Here is a 21,155-nt window from a genome sequence, read left to right on the forward strand (position 1 = left end):
CTGGCCCATGATCGGGGCCCACCGATCTGCGGGCCTGTGCCGTGGGGGCACTCTTTCCTTCCACGCCGGCCTCTGTAGGGCTCCGCCATGGCCAGCGCGGAGAAGAAACCACCAGCGCATGCGCAAGAACACGCCGGTGGTTCTGCGCGGGACCACAACGGTCCTTCGGTACCGGTTGCCGCGGCGCCAACCCCTCTGCTGCCAGCCTAGCCCCCGGAAGTGCGGAGGATTCCGCAACTTCCGGGTGGCCCGACGCCGGAATGGTTCGTGCTGTTCTTGGCGCTGGCGTCGGGCCATCCCACCGATTGCGGGAGAATCCCGCCCATTATATCTGACGTTCCTACATTCATTACACCATATGGGATGAGACCTCCATAATTTTTATTTAAAATCTCCTTATTGAATTTTCACACAATAGCAAAATCACAAACAGACAGACAACGAGAAGGCAAGACTGCAGAAACAAAAATTGCAAGCAAATATAAAACAAAAATAAATAATTAAACTTAAACAACCATAACTAAACCCCCTAACAGCTAACAGAGTCTAAATCCTTAAAAATGGAAATAAATGGTTGCCATCTCAGGTAGAATCTCTTCACTGACCCCCTGATGGTGCATTTAACTTTCTCTAAGTGTACAACAACAAAGAACAAAGAAATGTACAGCACAGGAACAGGCCCTTCGGCCCTCCAAGCCCGTGCCGACCATACTGCCCGACTAAACTACAATCTTCTACACTTCCTGGGTCCGTATCCTTCTATTCCCATCCTATTCATATATTTGTCAAGATGCCCCTTGAATGTCCCTATCGTCCCTGCTTCCACTACCTCCTCCGGTAGTGAGTTCCAGGCACCCACTACCCTCTGCGTAAAAAACCTGCCTCGTACATCTACTCTAAACCTTGCCCCTCTCACCTTAAACCTATGCCCCCTAGTAATTGACCCCTCTACCCTGGGGAAAAGCCTCTGACTATCCACTCTGTCTATGCCCCTCATAATTTTGTATACCTCTATCAGGTCGCCCCTCAACCTCCTTCGTTCCAGTGAGAACAAACCGAGTTCAATGTTAGCAAAAACATTAAATCACCCAACCAGGCAGAAGGACTGGGTGAAATGGGAGACCTCCAATGAAGTATGATTTGTCTCCGGGTTATCAGTGAGACAAAGGTGATAACGTCTCACCCAAAGTGAAACGCTGGTGAACCTGAAATCACAAATAAGGCTACCAATGGACATGGGTTTGAATCCACTCGGATTATATCTGATAGAATGCTAAAAAAGGAAGCCATCAAGTTTGGGGCAGGTCCATAACACGGTTAGCTGGGGCAAGTGAACAGCGGTCACATCTGTCCTTAACGTTTGGAAAAAACCTACTCATCCTTGCTTTGGTCAAGAGCGTCCTGTGTAGCACCTTAATCTGAATTAGGCTCAACCAGGCACATCAGGACGTGAAGTTGACCTTGTAAAGGGCCTCGCTCCAAGACTCACTCACCCAGCTCACTTTCCCACCTCGCCCTCACTCCGTTTAGTGGGATGGGATCTGACAAGAGAATATAGTCATATAGGTCTGAAATAGACCTCTCAGCAGTCTGAGCCAAAATAAAATCCTCTTCAGCAATGAGGAATGTGGAGCCAAAAGAAAGGAAGGGAAAACCTTACGAGAAAAGTCACGGACTTGAAAATAACAATATAGGCTAGAGTTGGTTAGTTGAAATTTGTCAGGCAACTCTCTAAAACTGGTAAACCTCCCCTCTATAAATAGGTCCCCAAAATGCTCAAGTCCCTTTGCTTTCCAAGATTTAAATGTTAGGTCCAATCCAGAAGGTACGAAAAGGTGATTGTTGCAAGTAGAGCCAGCGAAGACAGGGAAAGGAGCTTAAAGTGTTGTCAAAACTGTTTCCAAATCCTAAGAGAGAAGACCACCACCGGGTTTGAGGAAAGTCTAGCGGAAGAAAAGGGCAATGGTGCAGTAACTATGGCATAGAGAGTCGAGGTAGAGCAGGAACGAGCCTCCATTTGGCCCCAAATAAAATCGGTGTCACTAATCCTTTTCTTGGATGTTAGAAGCCCTGTAATGAAACAATAAATTTGGGAGGGCCAAGCCCCCTGTCCCTTTGGAGTAGAAGCTGAGCATTCTGGGAATCTTACCTGCCCACCTAAAAGCAGACCTTAATAAAAAAGGATTTGGGCAGAAAAATGGGGAGACATTGAAAGAGAAATTAAAACCTAGGAAGTACATTCATTTTAAATGTTTGGATCCTACTTGTCAGCAACAGAGGAAAGTTGTTCCACCTCTCTAGTTCCGTTTTGACATTATTGATCAGGCTTGAATAATTCAAATTATGACGTGAGGCCCAATTATGGGCCACCTGGACCCCCAAATAGCAAAAACTGGTATTAGAGAGGCGGCAAGGTAGCGTGCCTAATTAGGCTCGTCTCCAGCGGGTGTGGGGGGGGGGGGGGGGGGGGCTAACTGGAAAACAGTCACCTTTGCCCAGATTTAATTTATAGCCAGAAAAGAAACCAAAGATATTAAACGTCATCATTATGCCAGCTATGAAAGGAGTTGGGTCCATAATATACAGAAGTAGGTCATCTGCATAAAGCAATACCCGATGCTCCACCCCCATCAGGACTAACACCCCCATTGACGAGAGGCCCTCAATGTTATTGCAGAAGGAGGTTGCCCTCCGGATTGAGTTATTGAGGGATCTCACGGGAGGCTGCTTGTCATTTGAGTTGGTCAGCCAGAGATGACTGGCCTTCTCCCCGTACTCATAAAAAGTACCCCTGGAGCGCTGTAACTGACGCACAGCCTTGATAGTGAATAGTAGCGTGAACTCGGTCTGGAATGTTTTCCTGCTTGCAAGTATTAGTGATCCACCTCTAAGATGGATTCCACCAGCTTCTGCTGCTCCAACTTTGTTGTCCTCAGTATGTACACTCTATAAGAAATCATTCCTGCCCTAAGGATGGCCTTAAGAGCCTCCCATAGTGTGGAGGGGGAGATTGAGTCGAACTTGTGTAATTTAATTGCCCCTTAGGGTGGCATGTTGGTGCAGTGGTTAGCACTGCTGCCTCATGGCGCCGAGGTCCCAGGTTCGATCCTGGCCCTTGGTCACTGTCCGTCTGGAGTTTGCACATTCTCCCTGTGCCTGAGTGGATTTCACCCCCACAACCCAAAGATGTGCAGGGTTTAAAAATAAAAAATAATTGAATCGCCCCTTTGTGTCCAACGGTTTGGTGGGGCTTTGGGGATTGTGTGGGGGAGGGGGGGGGGGAGGGGGTAGTAGGCCTAGGTACATAGAGGGTCAGTGTAGACTTGATGGGCCTTCTGCACTGTAAGGATTCTATGAATGTAATCATCTATGGAGGTAGATAAACGCTTGCCAACCTTTATCTGCGAGCAGAGTAGTATCTCATTTCCAGGGCGGATGTTGGGTGGGGCTGGACTCCAGCAACAGACCATCAAAATGTGGGGCGTGGTCAGAAATAACAATTGCTGAGTATTCAGCCACCACTACCAAAGAAAGGGGAGCCCTATCCAGAATAAAACATCAATGTGGGAATAAGCATGATGGACATGTGAAAAAAAGGAAAACTCTCAGTGGTTCGGATGCAAAAAGCACCAGGGATCCATCCCCTCCCTCATCTGTACCATAAATGAAGACAAATCCCTGGCCATCCTGGATGCGACAGCAGAGTTAGGTTTGGAACGATCCAATTTAAGGTCCAAAGCACAGTTCAGGTGGTCTCTTAGAGTCAGCTTATGCGAGTCAAGGTTGGGAAGCTAAGATCTTTTTACTTTGGGCTGGATCTACCCGAATGGGGACAGCGCCCCATAGCGTGGGATTAGCCGGGTGTTTCCCGCGTTCAGAGCACTGAGAAACACCCCGCTATCTAACGCCCATCCAGGTAGATCAGGGGCATCAGTGGGGAACTGCCCGACGAGGCCGCATTTAGCCCCGTTTTCTGCACTGGGGAGCTCCGCACACTGCAACCCCTCAGAGCAGCGAGAGAACAGGATGACATTTTAAAATGACATCTCGATCTCTCGAGCCCCTGACGCGACTCCTGAACCCCCTTGCAATCTCGCTAGACGCATTATGTGAATCCTGCCCACTTTCTGACAAATCTGCGTGTTATAATGAGACAATGTAGTCTCAGTCTAATATGCGTCCTCGAGATCTAACCAAGGGATCTACTCCCTTGCCTTGGAGATCTCGGGTGAGTGCCATTCCGTACCGGTCTCCACAGTCAGGGACCAGATGGAACGGCACTCGTGGGAGTTTCCTAGTGGATTGGAGATCCCTACGTGCTTGCCTCTGGGCAGGGTGTTCCCTGGCAATGCTGTTGCCAGCCTGGCACACTGGCAGTGCCACCTCAGTGCCAGCCTGACACTGCCAAGGTACCCAGGTAGCGTTTACAGGTCCACTCCTCCTCAACCACACCATTCCCCTTTGTTTACCCTCCCAGCAGGTGCAATGCTGGCCTTTGTCGCAGAGTGCAGCCCTACCTGAGACCCACAACGCACATTGATTGTTAGCTGTCTTGCAAGATGAAGGAGGCACTCCCGGGCACAGACAAAGCCTACACCGCACCAAGGTGGTGTCACACTGGCATTGCTGAGAATCCAGGGCAACACTGTTGCACTCACCTCAAAGTCACAAGTGAAAGAAGGGCGACCAGCTGCTTGCCACTTATATCTGATCGTGAAAATTTCAAACTCATTTCTAGCTGTCGGGATTCTGATTTTTGATTGCACTCTGGATTTTCTTCTTCCGTCTTCCATGAAACCTGCCACTGGCATGATTGGATAATTCTGCCCCTGGTTTGGGAACCACCCTCAACCCTCCTTCAGAGCTGCACTTGTCCTCTCTGCCCAGAAAGCTGTGGCTGAAGCAATGCAGGAAACATAAATCCTGAAGCCGAGAAGACCTGAGTCTTCTTTTGATGGATTGATGATGATGACGAGAACCTCATTATAAGAGATTGAAATTTTGAAACATTCCATATACACTGCAGATGTTTAAAGGAAATTAATTGTTGACACAGTGTTAGATTTATGTAGCACATTAATACAATGAGAAATAGCTATCATTGAACTCTTTTGAAACAAAACCGAAGTGACTTAGATAAATTTTATTGATTTTCATTCCTTTCAATCTGTCATTGTGCACCAGGCTCATCTAATAAGCACGCGTTTGTATTGTGGGTTAAATGGTGTTATTCTCACCCACTCCTGCCAAAGGCAAAATGCTTTAACTATCCAATGATCTTTCAGAGAAATGACAAAACACATGATGCATGCATCTAACAAACCTGAATATCACAAGCTGCTAACGCTGATGATGCTGAAAACAATAGCGTAAAGTAACTTATTACTGAGATACCAGGTTACTTGTAAAAAGAATGAAGATAAATTTCCCGCAAAGCAGCTTTAGAGCCTGATGCACTATCAATTACGAAGAGGTGAGAGTAGAGAGTAATCGAGGCTTTATTACACAGAGATGTGTGGCCTCCTACAGCAGCTGACGAAATGGCTGCTGTTCGGAGAGCACACACATTTATACTCCGCCTACTGGGCAGAGCCAGCAGGCAGGGATCTACCTCCATACCTGTAGTACAGGGGCCTTACCGTAATACCCATATATACAATGTAATACAACAGTGGTGACTACCACATTCACCCCCTGTTAAAAATGAGTCCAGCGGGGGTGGTGTAAAACTATATACATACAGGTTGGTTTTAAAATTACAGAGAAGGTTACAAATTTAGACGATCGGGCACCTTGATCTGTCGTTGAGAGCGCCGCAGTGCTGGTGGCGACTCAGGCGTCGGCTTGGTCTTCGGTGACTCCGGAAGTGTGTCGAAATCCTCTTCATCCCCCGGGTGGGAGCAAGGGGAGGACAGGTTGTCCTGGAGCGGGGGCTGCGGTGGGGTGCGCTGGAGGGAGGGAGGGTGGCGCCGGGGCAGTGTGTGGGGACCCAGCTGGTGCCAGGTCCCTGAGGGAGACTGTGTCTTGGCGGCCATCGGGGTACGCTACGTAGGCGTACTGCGCGTTTGCATGGAGTAGCTGTACCCTCTCAACCAACGGGTCCGCCTTGTGTAGCCACACCAAGATGGTGTCACGGAGGAGAACGGGTCCTGGAGCTGCCAGCCACGTTGGGAGGGAAACCCCGGAGGTGGACTTCCTGGGGAAGGCAAAGAGACGTTCATGGGGGGTTTCATTAATTGCAGTGCACAGGAGTGACCGAATGGAATGAAGTGCGTCGGGGTCGACCTCCTGCCAGTGGGAGGCCGGGTGATTTCTGGACCGTAGGGCCAGCTGGACGGCCCTCCAGACCATCCCATTCTCCCGCCTCACCTGCCCGTTTCCCCGGGGGTTGTAGCTGGTCGTCCTGCTCGAGGCAATGCACCTGTTGATCAGGTACTGGTGCGGCTCATCGCTCATAAATGAGGATCCCCGGTCGCTGTGGACGTAGGCGGGGAAACCGCAGATGGTGTTGAGGGCTTTGATGACGGTGGCAGACGTCATATCGGGGCATGGGACGGCGAAAGGGAATCGAGAATACTCGTCGACCACATTAAGAAAGTACGTGTTGCGGTCGGTGGAGGGGAGGGGCCCTGTGAAGTCGATGCTGAGGCATTCAAAGGGGCGGGAGGCCTTCACCAGGCGCGCATGGTCTGGCCGTTAGAAGTGCGGTTTACACTCCGCGCAGCCCTGGCAGTCTCTGGTGACAGCCCTAACTTCCTCGATGGAGTAGGGCAGATTGCGGGCCTTAATGAAGTGGTACAAGCGGGTGACTCCTGGGTGACAGAGATCGTCGTGCAGGGTCCGGAGTCGGTCCAATTGTGCGCTGGCAGATGTACCTCGGGATAGGGCATCTGGAGGCTCGTTGAGTTTACCGGGGCGATACAAAATCTCGTAATTGTAGGTGGAGAGCTCGATCCTCCACCTCAAGATTTTATCATTTTTGATCTTACCCCGCTGTGTGTTGTTAAACATGAAGGCAACCGACCTTTGGTCAGCGAGGAGAGTGAATCTCCTGCCGGCCAGGTAATGCCTCCAATGTCGCACAGCTTCAACGATCGTTTGGGCCTGCTTTTCGACGGAGGAGTGCCGAATTTCGGAGGCATGGAGGGTGCGGGAAAAGAATGCCACGGGCCTTCCTGAGGGTGGCGGCCAGAGCGACATCTGATGCATCGCTCTCGACTTGGAAGGGGAGCGTCTCGCCTTGGCAATGTCGGCCTTGATACGGTTGAAGGCCTGGTGAGCCTTGCCCGTCAGTGGGAAAGTGGTGGATTGAGTGAGTGGGAGGGCCTTGTCCGCATAGTTTGGGACCCACTGGGCGTAATACGAAAAGAACCCCAGGCATCGTTTGAGGGCTTTGGGGCAGTGGGGGAGGGGGAGTTCCATGAGGGGGTGCATGCGATCGGCGTCGGGCCCTAGAACTCCGTTCTAACCACATAGCCGAGGTTAATCGGTTTGTGCTGAACACGCACTTCTCCTTGCTGTAAGTTAGGTTGAGGAGTGTGGCGGTGTGGAGAAATTTGGAAAGGTTAGCGTCATGGTCCTGCTGGTCGTTATCCAGGTATGGGAAAGTGGCCCACAGCCCGTACCGGTCAACCATTCGGTCCATCTCTGAGACCCCATTGGTGACGCCGAAGGGAACCCTAAGGAAATGGTAAAGGCGGCCGTCTGTTTCAAACGCAGTGTATTGGCGGTCCGCCTTGCGAATGGGGAGCTGGTGGTAGGCAGATTTCAGGTTCACTGTTGAGAAGACCCGGTACTGTGCAATCTGATTGACCATATCAGATATGCGTGGGAGGGGGAATGTGTCGAGCTGCGTGTACCGATTGATGGTCTGACTGTAGTCAACGACCATCCTGTTTTTCTCCCCTGTTTTCATCACTACCACTTGGGCTCTCCAGGGGCTGTTGCTGGCCTCAATGATACCTTACGGCAGCAGCCGCTGGACCTCAGACCTGATGAAGATCCTGTCCTGCGCGCTGTACCGTCTGCTCCTGGTGGCGACGGGTTTGCAATCCGGGGTGAGGTTTGCAAAAAGGGAAGGCGGGTCGACCTTAAGAGTCGCGAGGCCGCACACAGTAAGGGGTGGTAAGGGCCTGCCAAATTTCAGGGTTAGGCTCTGGAGGTTGCACTGGAAGTCCAGGCCGAGTAGCAAGGCAGCGCAGAGGTTGGGGAGGACGTAGAGCCGGAAGCCACTGAACTCTACGCCCTGGACGGTGAGGGTGGCGATGCAGTACCCCCGGATCGCCATGGAGTGGGATTCGGAGGCCAGGGAGATTCTTTGGTTAATGGGGTGTACCGCGAGGGAGCAGCGCCTTACCGTATCGGGGTTGATGAAGCTCTCAGTGCTCCCAGAGTCCAGAAGGCAGGATATCTCATGCCCATCGACCTTCACCTTTGTCGAAGCGGTCTCGAGGTTGTGCGGTCGAGACTGGTCGATCGAGACCGAGGCGAAGTGCGGCTGGTCGTCAGCGGTTGCAGGCGATGACCGGCCCGATGAGGTGCCCGACGGGCAGGGGTCCTGAAGTGGGTAAGATGGCGGCGCCCACGGGCCGCACGTGTCCTGGGGCAGGCAAGATGGCGGCGCCCATTGGTTCTGAGGCAAGCAAGATGGCAGCGCTCACGGGCCGCACGTGTTGTGAGTGGAGCAAGATGGCAGTGCCCACAGGCCGCACGTGGTCTGGAGAGGAAGATGGCGCCGCCCACTGGCCGCATATGGGGGGTGCCAGGACAATAGAGGCGATTGAGCATGCCTGGCACACTGTAGCAAAATGTCCCTTCTTGCCACAGGCCCTGCAGAGCGTGCTCCGCGCCGGGCAGCGCTGCCGGGGATGTTTTGTCTGTCCGCAGAAGTAGCACTTGAGTCCCCCGGGGTTGGTTGGCTGCCGCGCAGCGCAGGTGTGAGGTTGGCTGAGGGCGGTCGCTGATGGGGTGGCCGCTGACGGGGTCCACGATGCACAGGGGGTGGGCTGTGCATTCGGGCGCATACGCCTGTACGTTGCGCGAGGTGACCGTGAGCAAGAGCGCTAGTTTTTTGGTCGCCGCAAGGTCAAGCGTGGCCCCTTCTAAGAGGCGCTGGTGGATGTAGTCAGACCCTATGCCCGTAACGAACGCGTCTCTCATTAGCAGGTTAGAATGTTCAGTGGCCGAAACGGACTGGCAGTCACAGTCTCTCCCCAGGGCGAGCAGGGCACGCCAGAAATCTTCCACAGACTCACCGGGAAGTTGGTGCCGCGTGGACAGGAGGTGCCTGGCTTGGAGCTTGTTGGTCTGTTGAGCGTAATTCTCTTTCAGTAGCGCCATGGCATCTACGTAGGTAGGCGCATCTTGGACGAGGGGAAAACGTTGGAGCTCAGCTGCTGGAGCTCCAGAATCTGGCCAATGTGCGAAGTCCTTTTTGGCGTTGTCTGCTTGAGGATGCAGCTGCAGGTGATCCGGCTTGATGCGGAGATCCATCTTTGTAAAATCTCTGTGTAATAAATTGATGCACTATCAATTACGACGAGACGAGAGTAGCATGTAATAGACGCTTTATCACATAGAGATGTGTGGCCTCCTACAGCAGCTGACAAAATGGCTGTTGTTCGGAGAGCACACACATTTATACTCCATCTACTGGGCGGAGCCAGCAGGCAGGGATCTACCCCGTATCTGTAGTACAGGGGCCTTATCGTAATACCCATATATACAATATAATACAACAGTGGTGACTACCAGAGAACCAATGAAGTACTTTTGGAGTGCAGTCACTGTTGTTGTATAGGAAACACTCGGGGCGAGATTCTCAGTTGGCTGACTCCGAAATCGGGAAACGCGATTGGGTGGAGAATCAGTTCTGGCACCAAAATCATGGCGGGCACAATTTGACATCAAATCGCAATTTTCCGTCACATCGACAGCAGCGCCAATTCAGTTTGGAATGCATGAACAGTAAACACCGTTTGCATATCATTAGCGGGCCCGACCCGGTATTCTTCGCCTTCGCTGAGCCGAGTTCCCGACGGTGCGGTTCACTTGTGCTTTTAAAAATCGTGAAACCAGCATCGTGGCTGATGAGGGAGAGAGAGGAGGAAGGACACAGAGAGGCGCAACCGTGGGCTGCCGGCCTGGACACTGGCTGGGCTGGTTGGAATCAGGGAGGGCCTTGCCAGGGCCGGGCAGAGGGAGAGGGGGTGGCGGGGAACAGGCCAAGTGGCTGGGGTGATCCCACCCAATAAACTGGTGGATGTCCAGTCATGGACTGCCATTGCCGCGGCCTGCAGGGCAGCCATCTTGCTGTGCACTTCACTGACTACCCATCTTGGCCCCTGGTTCTGCAGTGACATTGGTCATATAGGTGCCCCCACCTCACCCTCTGCCATACCACCCCTCCCACCCAGCCGCCACCCGCCGACGGAGCATCAGGTGGCCCACTCAAGGGGGCACCGGGCAGGGGACGCGGAGTGTACCTCTGCAAGGACAGCACCAGCCGATGGTATCCCAGGCATCAGGGCCAGAGTCCCCTTGGTGCTGGGCAACCACGGGGCCAGGGGTGCAGAGATGGCGGAGGAGGACATGCGGGGCAGAGCCCACAGTGCCAACCGCGGCCATCACATAGCCCTTTGAATCTGGTTGGGCACGGGGGTACACACCATGCTAACATGTTGGCCTTTCATCCTGCAGACAATGGATATTGGAATTCAACCAGCAATGGTGGCCTTCCTGTTAGTCGCCACAGCCCTGGGGGATGCCCTGCGGCTGTATGAGAGGGCGTTGCTCAAGGAGAGGGAGGAAGCTGCAGCAGTGGAGTGTGCAGCAGCAGAGCGTGCAGCAGTGGAGCCTGCCCCAGAGGAATAGGAGCCAGCCGCCCAACAGGCCGAAGAGGAAGAGGTGCGAAGGAGGCACCGCCTGAGGCCTCGTGTTTACCGGCAACGTTGTCATTCGAGGACCTGCTGGACCGGGCATGCTGTCGAAGACTTTGGCTGAGCCGGGAGACAGTGCAACATATCTGCCAGATCATGGCCCACCCGGCATCCTGGGGGTGTCCGGGAGGACACCCACACCCAGTCGCCATCAAGGTGACAGTCGCCCTAAACCTTTATGGGCACTCTGCTGTCTATTCTCCATCGCCGCCCTGAGGAGGTTGTGCAGTTTATCCTGCTGGTCGTCCGGACGCTGTTGCTGATGGCACTCACCGCCTCTGTCACCTGTGCCCAGGCATGGTGGACGGCAGCAGCTGGTAGCCTCCTTCCCGGACCGGGGTACAGGGTCAACCACAGCATCCAGGAGGGTCTCCAGTTTGGCGTTGGTGAATCTTGGGGCCATTCTCCTCACTGCAATCTTGTTGGCTGGGATGGTGTGTGTGGGGAGTGCAGTGTGTGTATGTGGCTGCAGCTTGTCAGACTCCTGAGTGTCAATTTCGGACTCGGCCAATCCGGCACCGTTTATCATTGGAATCGATTGTGTTCCACGTGGGGCCAGTGCTCAATGCTCGACAGTAACAGAATCGGTCCAGGTGAGGCGAACGTTTTGCTGTCGTGAAACTCCACAAATTCTGCGCGGTGTCAACACTTAGGACGGGATTATCTGTTCCCCGACGCCGAATTCGGAATCAGCGATCGGGCGGAGAATCCCTCCAAAGCAGCATCATCGCGTCACGCGGGGCACGCCATTGTGATGGCCTCTGCGCGTCATCTAAAGGCCCTCCTCTGATGCTCTGCCCCCGGTGGGCCGAGCTCCCGACAGCGCGGTTGAGGTGTGGTCTCAGCGGTCGGGAACCCGGCATGGCGGCTGCGGACTGTGTCCAGCGCCACCACAGTCGGGTGGGAGCCGTGCTGCTGGCCGGGGGGCTTTGGCGAGGGCTGGGGGGACTGGTGAGGGGTGGCCAGGGGCGCTATCTGCCAGGTCATGTCCACGCACGGCTTGCGCCATGTTTTACGGCACGACCCTGCAGCTCGTCGGCGTGCGCATACGCGGCCATGGACCCGGCAATCCTCCGGCCGTTTATATCATGGAAACTGGGTGCTTTACGCGGCACAGATGCTAGTCCCTCACCGGCGCAGAATTGGTAAGGGAGCCCCACCAAATTTTTCACGTAAATCGCTGCAGGTCCTCCACACTTAGCCTCAGAAATGGAGAATCCAGCTCTTAGCCTCAGAGACGGAGAATCTCGCTGCCAATTTGTGCATAGAAAACTCCCACAAACAGCAACATTGTAATGACCAGAGAAAATGTTTTTGTGATATTGTTTGAGGGGTAAATATTGGCCAGGACACCGTGCATAACTTTCCCGCTGCTCTTTGAATGATATTATGGGATCTTTGGTGCCTGGTTAAGGGGGTAGACAGGGTCTCAGCTTCAGGTCTCATCTGAAAGATGGCAGCTCTGGCAGTGCAGCATTCCCTCTGCACTGGAGAGCCAGCCTGGATTTTTGTGCTTAGGGCTCTGGAGTGAGTGGAAGTTGAAACCGGGGCGGGATTCTCTGTTGCCCGGCGTTGATATCGTAATCGCCGAACGGGCGGACAATCGATTCCGATGCCGGAATTGGGGCCGCCGCCGATGTCATGATATGCAAACATGCAACCAATGAACAATCAGAATAGGACACAACCAATGGGCAGTCAGGACACTCAGAGGTGGCATCACCACAAGGGGGATGACATAAACACTATACAAGGGATGAGGCACTCACACCCTGCCTCTTTCCACAGACAGACATCTATAGAGTTAGACTGGGTTGATCAGCAGCATCACACCCTAGCACGTGGCTTAGAGCAAGCTGGTACAGTTAGACTGAGTTACTGCAGTTAGATTAGCAGAGAGTCGAACTCATTTGAGAACTGTCTTAATAGTTCAATAAACACGTTGAACTCATTTCAGAGTCTGGAGCCTCCTTTAGTTAAGATTGCATCAAGTAGCAGCCGGTGATATCCGAAGCAGCAAAACACAACAGCCGGTTTGACGCTGGTTTGCGAGTCTCTGCTCCTCCAATCCGGCGTCATCGTGACATGCACCTCGCGCAGTTACAATGCCATTGGTGCCTCATCGGCAAGCCCATTCATGATACTCCGCCCCCGATGGGTCGAGTTCCCGACGGCACGGGACATGTGTCCTCATAGAACCCGGCAAGGCAGCTGTGGACTGTGCCCAGCGCTGCCATCTCGGCTAGGATCCGTGCTGCTGACTGGGGGGGGCTTCAGCGAGGGCTGGGGCACTGGTGGGGGTTAGCCAGGAGGTGGCCTGGGGAGCCATAGTTTGTGGTCGGTAAGTGCACGGCCGACCCCGTGTTGTACGGCATGACCGCTACGGGTTGTCAGTCATGCGCATGCGCGACCCCTGTCCCGGCCATTCTCTGGCCGTTTTCAGCAGGGGGGGGGCAGGAGTTTTAGTCGGCGCTGGTGCTAGCCCCTCACCGGTATTGGAATCGGTGAGGGGTTGCGCCGATTTCTTGCGCGTAAACCTCGGGCGGATTCTCCGTTCGAGCCGCAGGAATGGAGAATCCCGCCCCAGAATGTTCTGACTTGGAGGTAAGAATGGTACCAACTGAGTCACTGCTCAACTTGAAAAGGTTTATTGAACTGGATGTTGAGAAACAAAAGAGGGGTTCAACTCTCAATATTTAAAAAAATGCTAGATTTTTTTTCTTCCTTAAACCTGATTAATTGGACAAGAGCAAAAGAATCTGTGAGGTTGGTAGGTTTATAATACAATATATAACATAATGACCAGATCATTTGATTGAGAAATTTATCACATTGCAGTTTGGTACAGCTTGCTGAATGCAAATTGTTGAACACATTTCCTCATTTCAAAAGTACTTCATTGGCTGAAAGCTGCTTTGAAACATCCTGAAGTTGTGAAAGATGTTCGATAAAAGGCAGTCCTTCTGTTTTAAGTGCGATATGAAAATAAACCAGTTTTTAACAGTTTTGACAGTAAGTCAGAATTATTGAATACACCAAGAATGTCAATGTTAACTTGAGACATGGATTAAAATGAAAAAAATATATGTATGATGATTGGAATATTCTAAGTAGTGTACATCCAAAGGTTGGTTGAAAAACAAAATGTAAAATAAAAGTTGCTTTGCTGTGATTTTGGAAAAGCAGCTCCTGGATAATTATTTCAGTAGGTAATTTAGCCAGCAGCAAATGGATCTCCGTACTGACTCATAATTGCAATCTTTCAGCATTGAATATGTTAGTATTGTATTCTAATTTGAAGAAAAGTGTTTTCCATGGTGCGTTTTACTCTAGAAGTACAGCAGTTAGTATAATCGCCTTCCAGTAGCTATCAGTTATGATAGTTTCAGCAGTAGAAGCTGTAGTTTGTTTTCATAGTTTTGTCATTTTCAAGAGAGACAGTGTGAGGTTTAAAGGTACACCAAGGAAAGCTCCCCCTCACTCTCTCCCTCTCTCAGACATTCAGATATATGGTGATATGGACCCTTTGTATGTGAGTAATGGGGATGATTCCAGGATAAGAGTGTGCACCTTCAATTATTCTGGGAACAATGAAACAAGTTATGCATTTATAAACACCAATTTCACCTTAAAAATCATACACGGTTAAAAAATGTGTTCTTGGGATGTAGGTTTTGCAACAAGGCCAGCATTTATTAACCATCACTAATTGCCCTTGAGATGGTGTTACAAACCCAATTGATGGATGGGAAGATCCCAGAATGGAATCTTGGCTCAAAAGATCGTTACTTTTATTTTTGATAAAATATGGAGGAACAAAGTCACAGGACCACTAATTAGTTTTAACAACAAGGAAAAAACATTTATTAAACATGAAAAAATTGGATTATGATAAAATATGCCTTTGCTCCTCTTTTAGTTTAACAATTACACACAGATTTAGGATTAACTCGGATTACAAAGCACACCTTAATCTAGAGTGGTCTCCTGAACACAAAGTTCCTTTTAAGCATACAGGATGACTGTGGGAAAATACACTCTACACTCTGGACCCCAAGTGAATGTTTGTGGATGTTTCCTCAGAACCCCTCCAGATGATTTTCACATGAGAGTTTCCACACTCCACTCCCAAAAACATGGTTTAAAATCTTCTCTCATAATAAGAATACTTTCCGCTAGTGGGTTGCATTCCAAAGTCTGGACCAGGTTTTACAAATGATACTTACATTTTTTTTTTAATTTTTCTTTTGTTTTATAAATTTAGAGTGCCCAATTCATTTTTTCCAATTAAGGGGCAATTTTATGTGTCCAATCCACCTGCACTGCACATCTTTTTTAGGTTGTAGGGGTGAAACCAACACAAATACGGGGAGAATGTGCAAACTCCACACGTACAATGACCCAGTACCGGGATCGAACCTGGGACCTCGGCACAGTGAGGCCGCAGGGCTAACCCACTGTGCTACCGTGCTGCCCTCACAAATGACACTTTTAAATACAACTTGTGATCCACTTTTAACAGCGAATCCAGTCCTGGATTTTACACCAACCCCTTTAGGATTTCTGTGTCTTCAGTGTTGTGCAAACTGCTGACAATCACTTTAACTCTCAATTCCCAGACTGTATTAAAACTACATCAAACATTGTTTTGCCAATTGTGGGTACGGTACAGACTGCTTCAGTATCTGAGGAGTCGAGAATGATACTGAACACAATTATCAGCAAATATCCCGACTTCTGTAATGTCAAGGTTAGCCTGCAAAGTATAAAGATTAGCTTCACTGAAAACTGTCAATTTGTCAATGTTGGAATATGTGTGCAGATAAAACCACATGTAATTATTCCTGGGAAAGGAGAAGTTACGGAAGGGTCCTGCACAATAAGGAATATAATTCAATCAGGGACTACAATAACATACTTTTCAAAAATAAATTTAGAGTGCCCAATTCATTTTTTCCAATTAAGTGGCAATTTAGCGTGGCCAATCCACCTACCCTGCACATCTTTGGGTTGTGGGGGCGAAACCCACGCAAACACAGGGAGAATGTGCAAACTCCACACGGACAGTGACCCAGAGCCGGGATCAAACCTGGGACCTCGGCGCCATGAGGCAGCAGTGCTATACAATGACATACTTAATGCCTGTTAAAGATAGAATAGTTAAACTAATAGAACCAGTTATATATTATGTACACCAATAGATTGAAGTCTGTTTGAGTTAATGATTATTTTATTATGAAATTGCTTTTCAAATTTGTTTGCAGAAAGTAAAGAATAAGATGGATGTGAAACTGCAGAACTACAGAAGTTGAGCTCTTAACAGGAAGGTGAATCTTAGAACTTTCAGCAAAACCGGAAGCATCTGTGAGGGTCTATGGAGCATTGGGTGTCAACTAGCAATGGCCTCAACCTGATTGAAACATATTGGCCAGGACAAACTATTGCCTAATTTGAACAAAGACCAACGAGCAAAGAACAATACAGCACAGGAACAGGCCCTTCAGCCCTCCAAGCCTGTACCGGTCATGTCACCTTGGCCAAAACCCTCAGTACTTCTTAGTGCTGTATCCCTCTTTACCCATCCTATCCATGTATCTGTCAAGATGCCTTTTCAGTGCCTTTAATGTATCTGTTTCCACAATCTTCCCTGGCAACGTGTTCCAGGCACTCACCACCCTCTGTAAAAAACCTGCCTCGAACATCTCCTCTAAACTTTGCCAATGGACCTCTAGTGACTGACCCCTCCACCCTGGGAAAGAGTGTCTGCCCATCCACTCTATCCATGTCCCTCATAATCTTGCAGACCTCTATCAGGTCACCCTTCAACCTCCCTCGTTGTAATGAATACAGATTGAGTCTATTCCTGCTAACTTTTTGAAACAATGGTAGCTATTCTCCAGTCCTCTGGGTTCTTGCCTGTAGCCAATGAGGATACAAAGATGTCAGTTAAGGTCCCAGCAATTTCCTCCTTTGCTTCCCTCAGTATTCTGGAATAAATCCCATCTGGCCCAGTGGAGTTATCTACCTTAATGTCTTTTAAAACATCCAATACCTCCTCCTTTTTGATGTCAGCATGACCCAGACTATCTACACACTCTACCCAAGAATCATCTTCCACAAAGTCCTTTTCTTTGGTGAACATTGATGCAAAGGACTCATTTAGTTCATCGCCCATTTCCTCTGGCTCAACAGATAGGTGCCCTCCCACTGTCCTTAAGTGGTCCAATCCTTTCCCTGGCCACCCTCTTCTTTTTACATATGAATAAAAAGCTTTGGGATTCACCTTAATCCTTCTTGCCAAGGACTTTTTATGACCCCTCCTAGCCTCCTAATTTCCCGCTTAAGTACCTTCCTACTTTCTTTATACTCCTCAAGTGTCCCCACCGTTCTAGCCTGTACAAAAGTCTCCTTTTTCATTTTGACAAGGTTCACAATATCCCTCATTATCCAAGGTTCCCTAAACTTCCCATACTTATCCTTTGTTCTCTCAGGAATGTGACTTTCCTGAATCCTAATCAACTGTCACTTGAAAGACTTACATACATAAAAGCTGGGAGAAGGAGGAGGCCTTTTGGCCCTTCGAGCCTGCTCCACCATTCAGTCACCACATGCCTGATGTTGATTTACCCTCCAGCATTCGCACCCAATCCAAATTCTTAAATTCCTGTCTAATGTTATTGTAATTTGTCTTTTCCGAGTTTAGCACCTTAACCTGAGTCTGCACCCCTCTCAAAAAGTACCCTAAAACTTACGGAATTGTGGTCACTACTCCCAAAATGTTCCCCTACTGAAACCTCAACCACCTGTCCAGGCTCTTTCCTCAATACCAGGTCCAGTACCGTCCCTCCCCCACTTGTTTCTGTGATAGCCACAATATCGTAATTCCAAGTATTCATCAGTGCTCTACGTTCATCTGCCTTACCGGCTATACTTCTGGCATTGAAATAAATACACTTCAGACCACCGTGTTTGAGTAGACAGGTGATAAAGAACAAAGAATAAAGAACAATGCAGCACAGGAACAGGCCCTTCAGCCCTCCAAGCCTGTGCTGATCACTTGTCCTATCTAGACCAACCACCTGTATCCTTCTATACCCCATCTGTTCATGTGCATATCCAGATAAGTCTTAAAGGTTGCTAACGTATCTGCCCCAATCACCTTACTTGGCAGCGCATTCCAGGCCAACACCACCCTCTGTGTAAAAAGACTTCCCCCTCACATCTCCACTGAACCTTTCCCCCTTCACCTTGAACTTGTGCTCCCTTGTAATTGTCATTTCTGCCCTGGGAAAAAGCCTCCAACTGTTCACTGTATCTATACCCTTAATAATTTTATAAACTTCTATCAGGTCGCCCCTCAGCCTCCGTCTCTCTAGGGAGAACAATCCCAGTTTATTCAATCTCTCCTCATAGCTAATACCCTCCATACCAGGCAACATCCTGGTAAACCTTTTCTGTACTCTCGCCAAAGCCTCCACGCCTTCTGCTAGTCCGGTGACCAGAACTGGACACAGTATTCCAAATGTGGCATAACAAATGTTCGATATAATTCTAGTATAATATTTGAGCTTTTATACTCAATATCCCATCCTATGAAGGAAAGCATGCCATATGCTTTCTTTACCACCATTTCCATCTGTGCTGCCACTTTTAAGGATCTGTAGACCTGCACGCCCAGATCTCTCTGTGTCTCTATGCTCCTGATGGGTCTGCCATTGATTTTATAGCTTCCACCTGAATTGGATCTACCAAAATGCATCGCCTCGCATTTGTCCGGGTTAAATTCCATCTGCCATTTCTCTGCCCAATTTTGCAGCCTACCTATATCCTGTTGTATTCTCTGACTATCTTCATCACTATCCGCAACTCCTGCAATCTTAGTATTATCCGCAAGCTTGCTAATCAGACCCGCTACTTTTTCTTCCAAGTCATTTATATATATTACAAAGAGCAGAGGTCCCAGTACTGATCCCTGCGGAACACCACTAGTTACCACTAGACCACTAGACCTCCATTTGAAAAAATATCCTTCCACTACTACCCTCTGTCTTCTGTGGCCAAGCCAGTTCTGGATACATCCAGCTAGTTCACCCCTGACCCCATGTGATCTAATCTTTTGCACCATCCTGCCATGAGGGACCTGATCAAATGCTTTACTAAAGTCCATACTAAAGTCAAATTAGTGAAACATGACCTCCCTCGTATAAAACCATGCTGTCTGTCCCTAATAAGATCATTCACTTCCAAATGTGCATAGATCCATCTCTGAAAATCTTTTCGAACAATTTCACTATCACTGACGTCGAGCTCACTGGCCTATAATTACCCTTGATTACCAAGGATTACCCTTGCAACCCTTCTTAAATAATGGTACAACATTGGCTATCCTGGTGTTGTTCTCTTATTTTTGTTCTCTGATTCCCCTTCAGTTACTATATCTTCTAAGCTAACGTTCTGGTTCCTACCCCCCTGCCATACTAGTTTAAATCCTCTCGAGTGACTCTAGCAAACCTCACGGCCAGGATATTGGTGCCCCTCCAGTTTAGATGCAACCCGTCCTTCTTGTACAGGTCACACAGAGCTCCCAGTGGTCCAGAAATCTGAAACCCTCCCACCTAAATCACCAGTTATGCCATGTATTTAGTTGCACTATCCTCCTATTTCCAGCCTCATTGGTACGTGGCACAGGGAGGAATCCTGAGATTACAACCCTTGAGGTCCTGCTTTTTAGCTTACTGCATAACTCCCTGAACTCCTTCTGCAGGACCTCACTGCTCTTCCTGCCTATGTCATCAGTACCTATGTGTACTACAACCTCTGGCTGCTCCCCCTCCCCCTTCAGGATGTCCTGTGTTTGTTCAGAGACACTTGGTATGGTGGTCTCTTGGTGGGGATAAAAGAAAGTAGCTACAAGTCATCATTAACACACAGCTAGAGGAAGAAGACAGACTATTGTCAACAGAACACAGCAAGAGTTGAGAAAACTCTGCCCCGGAGAGTTCGGAAGAAGGAACTGTCAGGGCTGAGTCCCCCAGTATATCTATTACCATTTTTCTGTGTTAACTTTGTGTTTCTTTGTGATATTTAATAAACTGTCCATTCCTCGTAGGCCAGAATTGGCCATGAACACTGAGTGAGATGGGTTGGGGTATCCTCAGTCTTACACAGATTATCATATCTGGGGGTTTCTTTCCCTCCATGATACCTTACGAAACATCAAGAGGACATAGACAGGTTGGTGGACAGGTAGCAAATGAGATCTATTGTTGAGAAATGTGAGGTGACTCATTTTCATTGAATCATAAAATCCCTACAGTGTAGAAGGAGGATATTTGGCCCATCGCGTCTGCACCAACCTTTCGAATGAACACTCTACCCATGCCCATTCCCCTGACTATCCTGCCCTATTCACATAACTCGATAACCTAACCTGCACATCCCTGGACACTAAGGGCAATTTATCATGGCCAATCCACCTAACCTGCACATCTTTGGTCTGCGGGAGGAAACCGGTGCACCCAGAGGAAACCCACGCAGACACAGGGAGAACGTACAAACTCCACACAGACAGTGACCCTCCTCCTCCATCATGTCGCCCCGCTGCTGTGCCAGGTTGTGGAGGGCACAGCCGTCTACCACAAAGTGGGAGATCCTTTGGAGGGTGTACTGCAGTGCACCACCAGAACGGTCCCGGCATCAGAACTGCATTTTCAGCAGTCCGATGCACCAAAACTGCTGCAGCAGTTTTGGAGGTGGGTGAGAGTTTATTCAACCTCTCCTCGTAGCTAACATCCTCCAGACCAGGCAACATCCTGGTAAACCTTTTCACTCTCTCCAAAGCATCCACATCCTTCTGGTGGTGTGGCGACCGGGATTGTACTCAATATTGTGGCCTAATGTATCACCTCGCATTTGTCAGGGATGAACTCCACCTGCCATTTCTCTGCTCAACTCTCCAATCTATCTATATTCTGCTGTATTCTCTGACAGTCCCCTTCACGATCTTCAACTTCACCTATCTTAGTGACATCTGATCCTGCTGAGAGCGTTGGGAAACCACTTATACTGGCACCTGGACCCAGGGGGCGATATTCACGGAGGTGCCAATTAAGGAAGGCGAGTGGGGCTGCTGATGGCAGAGGATAAGGCCCTTCAACACTGAGGGATGGGCAGCTTCACTATCAGAGTTGGGAGCTGCTGATATAGGTGGGGGAATGA

Source organism: Scyliorhinus torazame, chromosome 15 (assembly GCF_047496885.1).
Source record: "Scyliorhinus torazame isolate Kashiwa2021f chromosome 15, sScyTor2.1, whole genome shotgun sequence".
Lineage (NCBI taxonomy): Eukaryota > Metazoa > Chordata > Chondrichthyes > Carcharhiniformes > Scyliorhinidae > Scyliorhinus > Scyliorhinus torazame.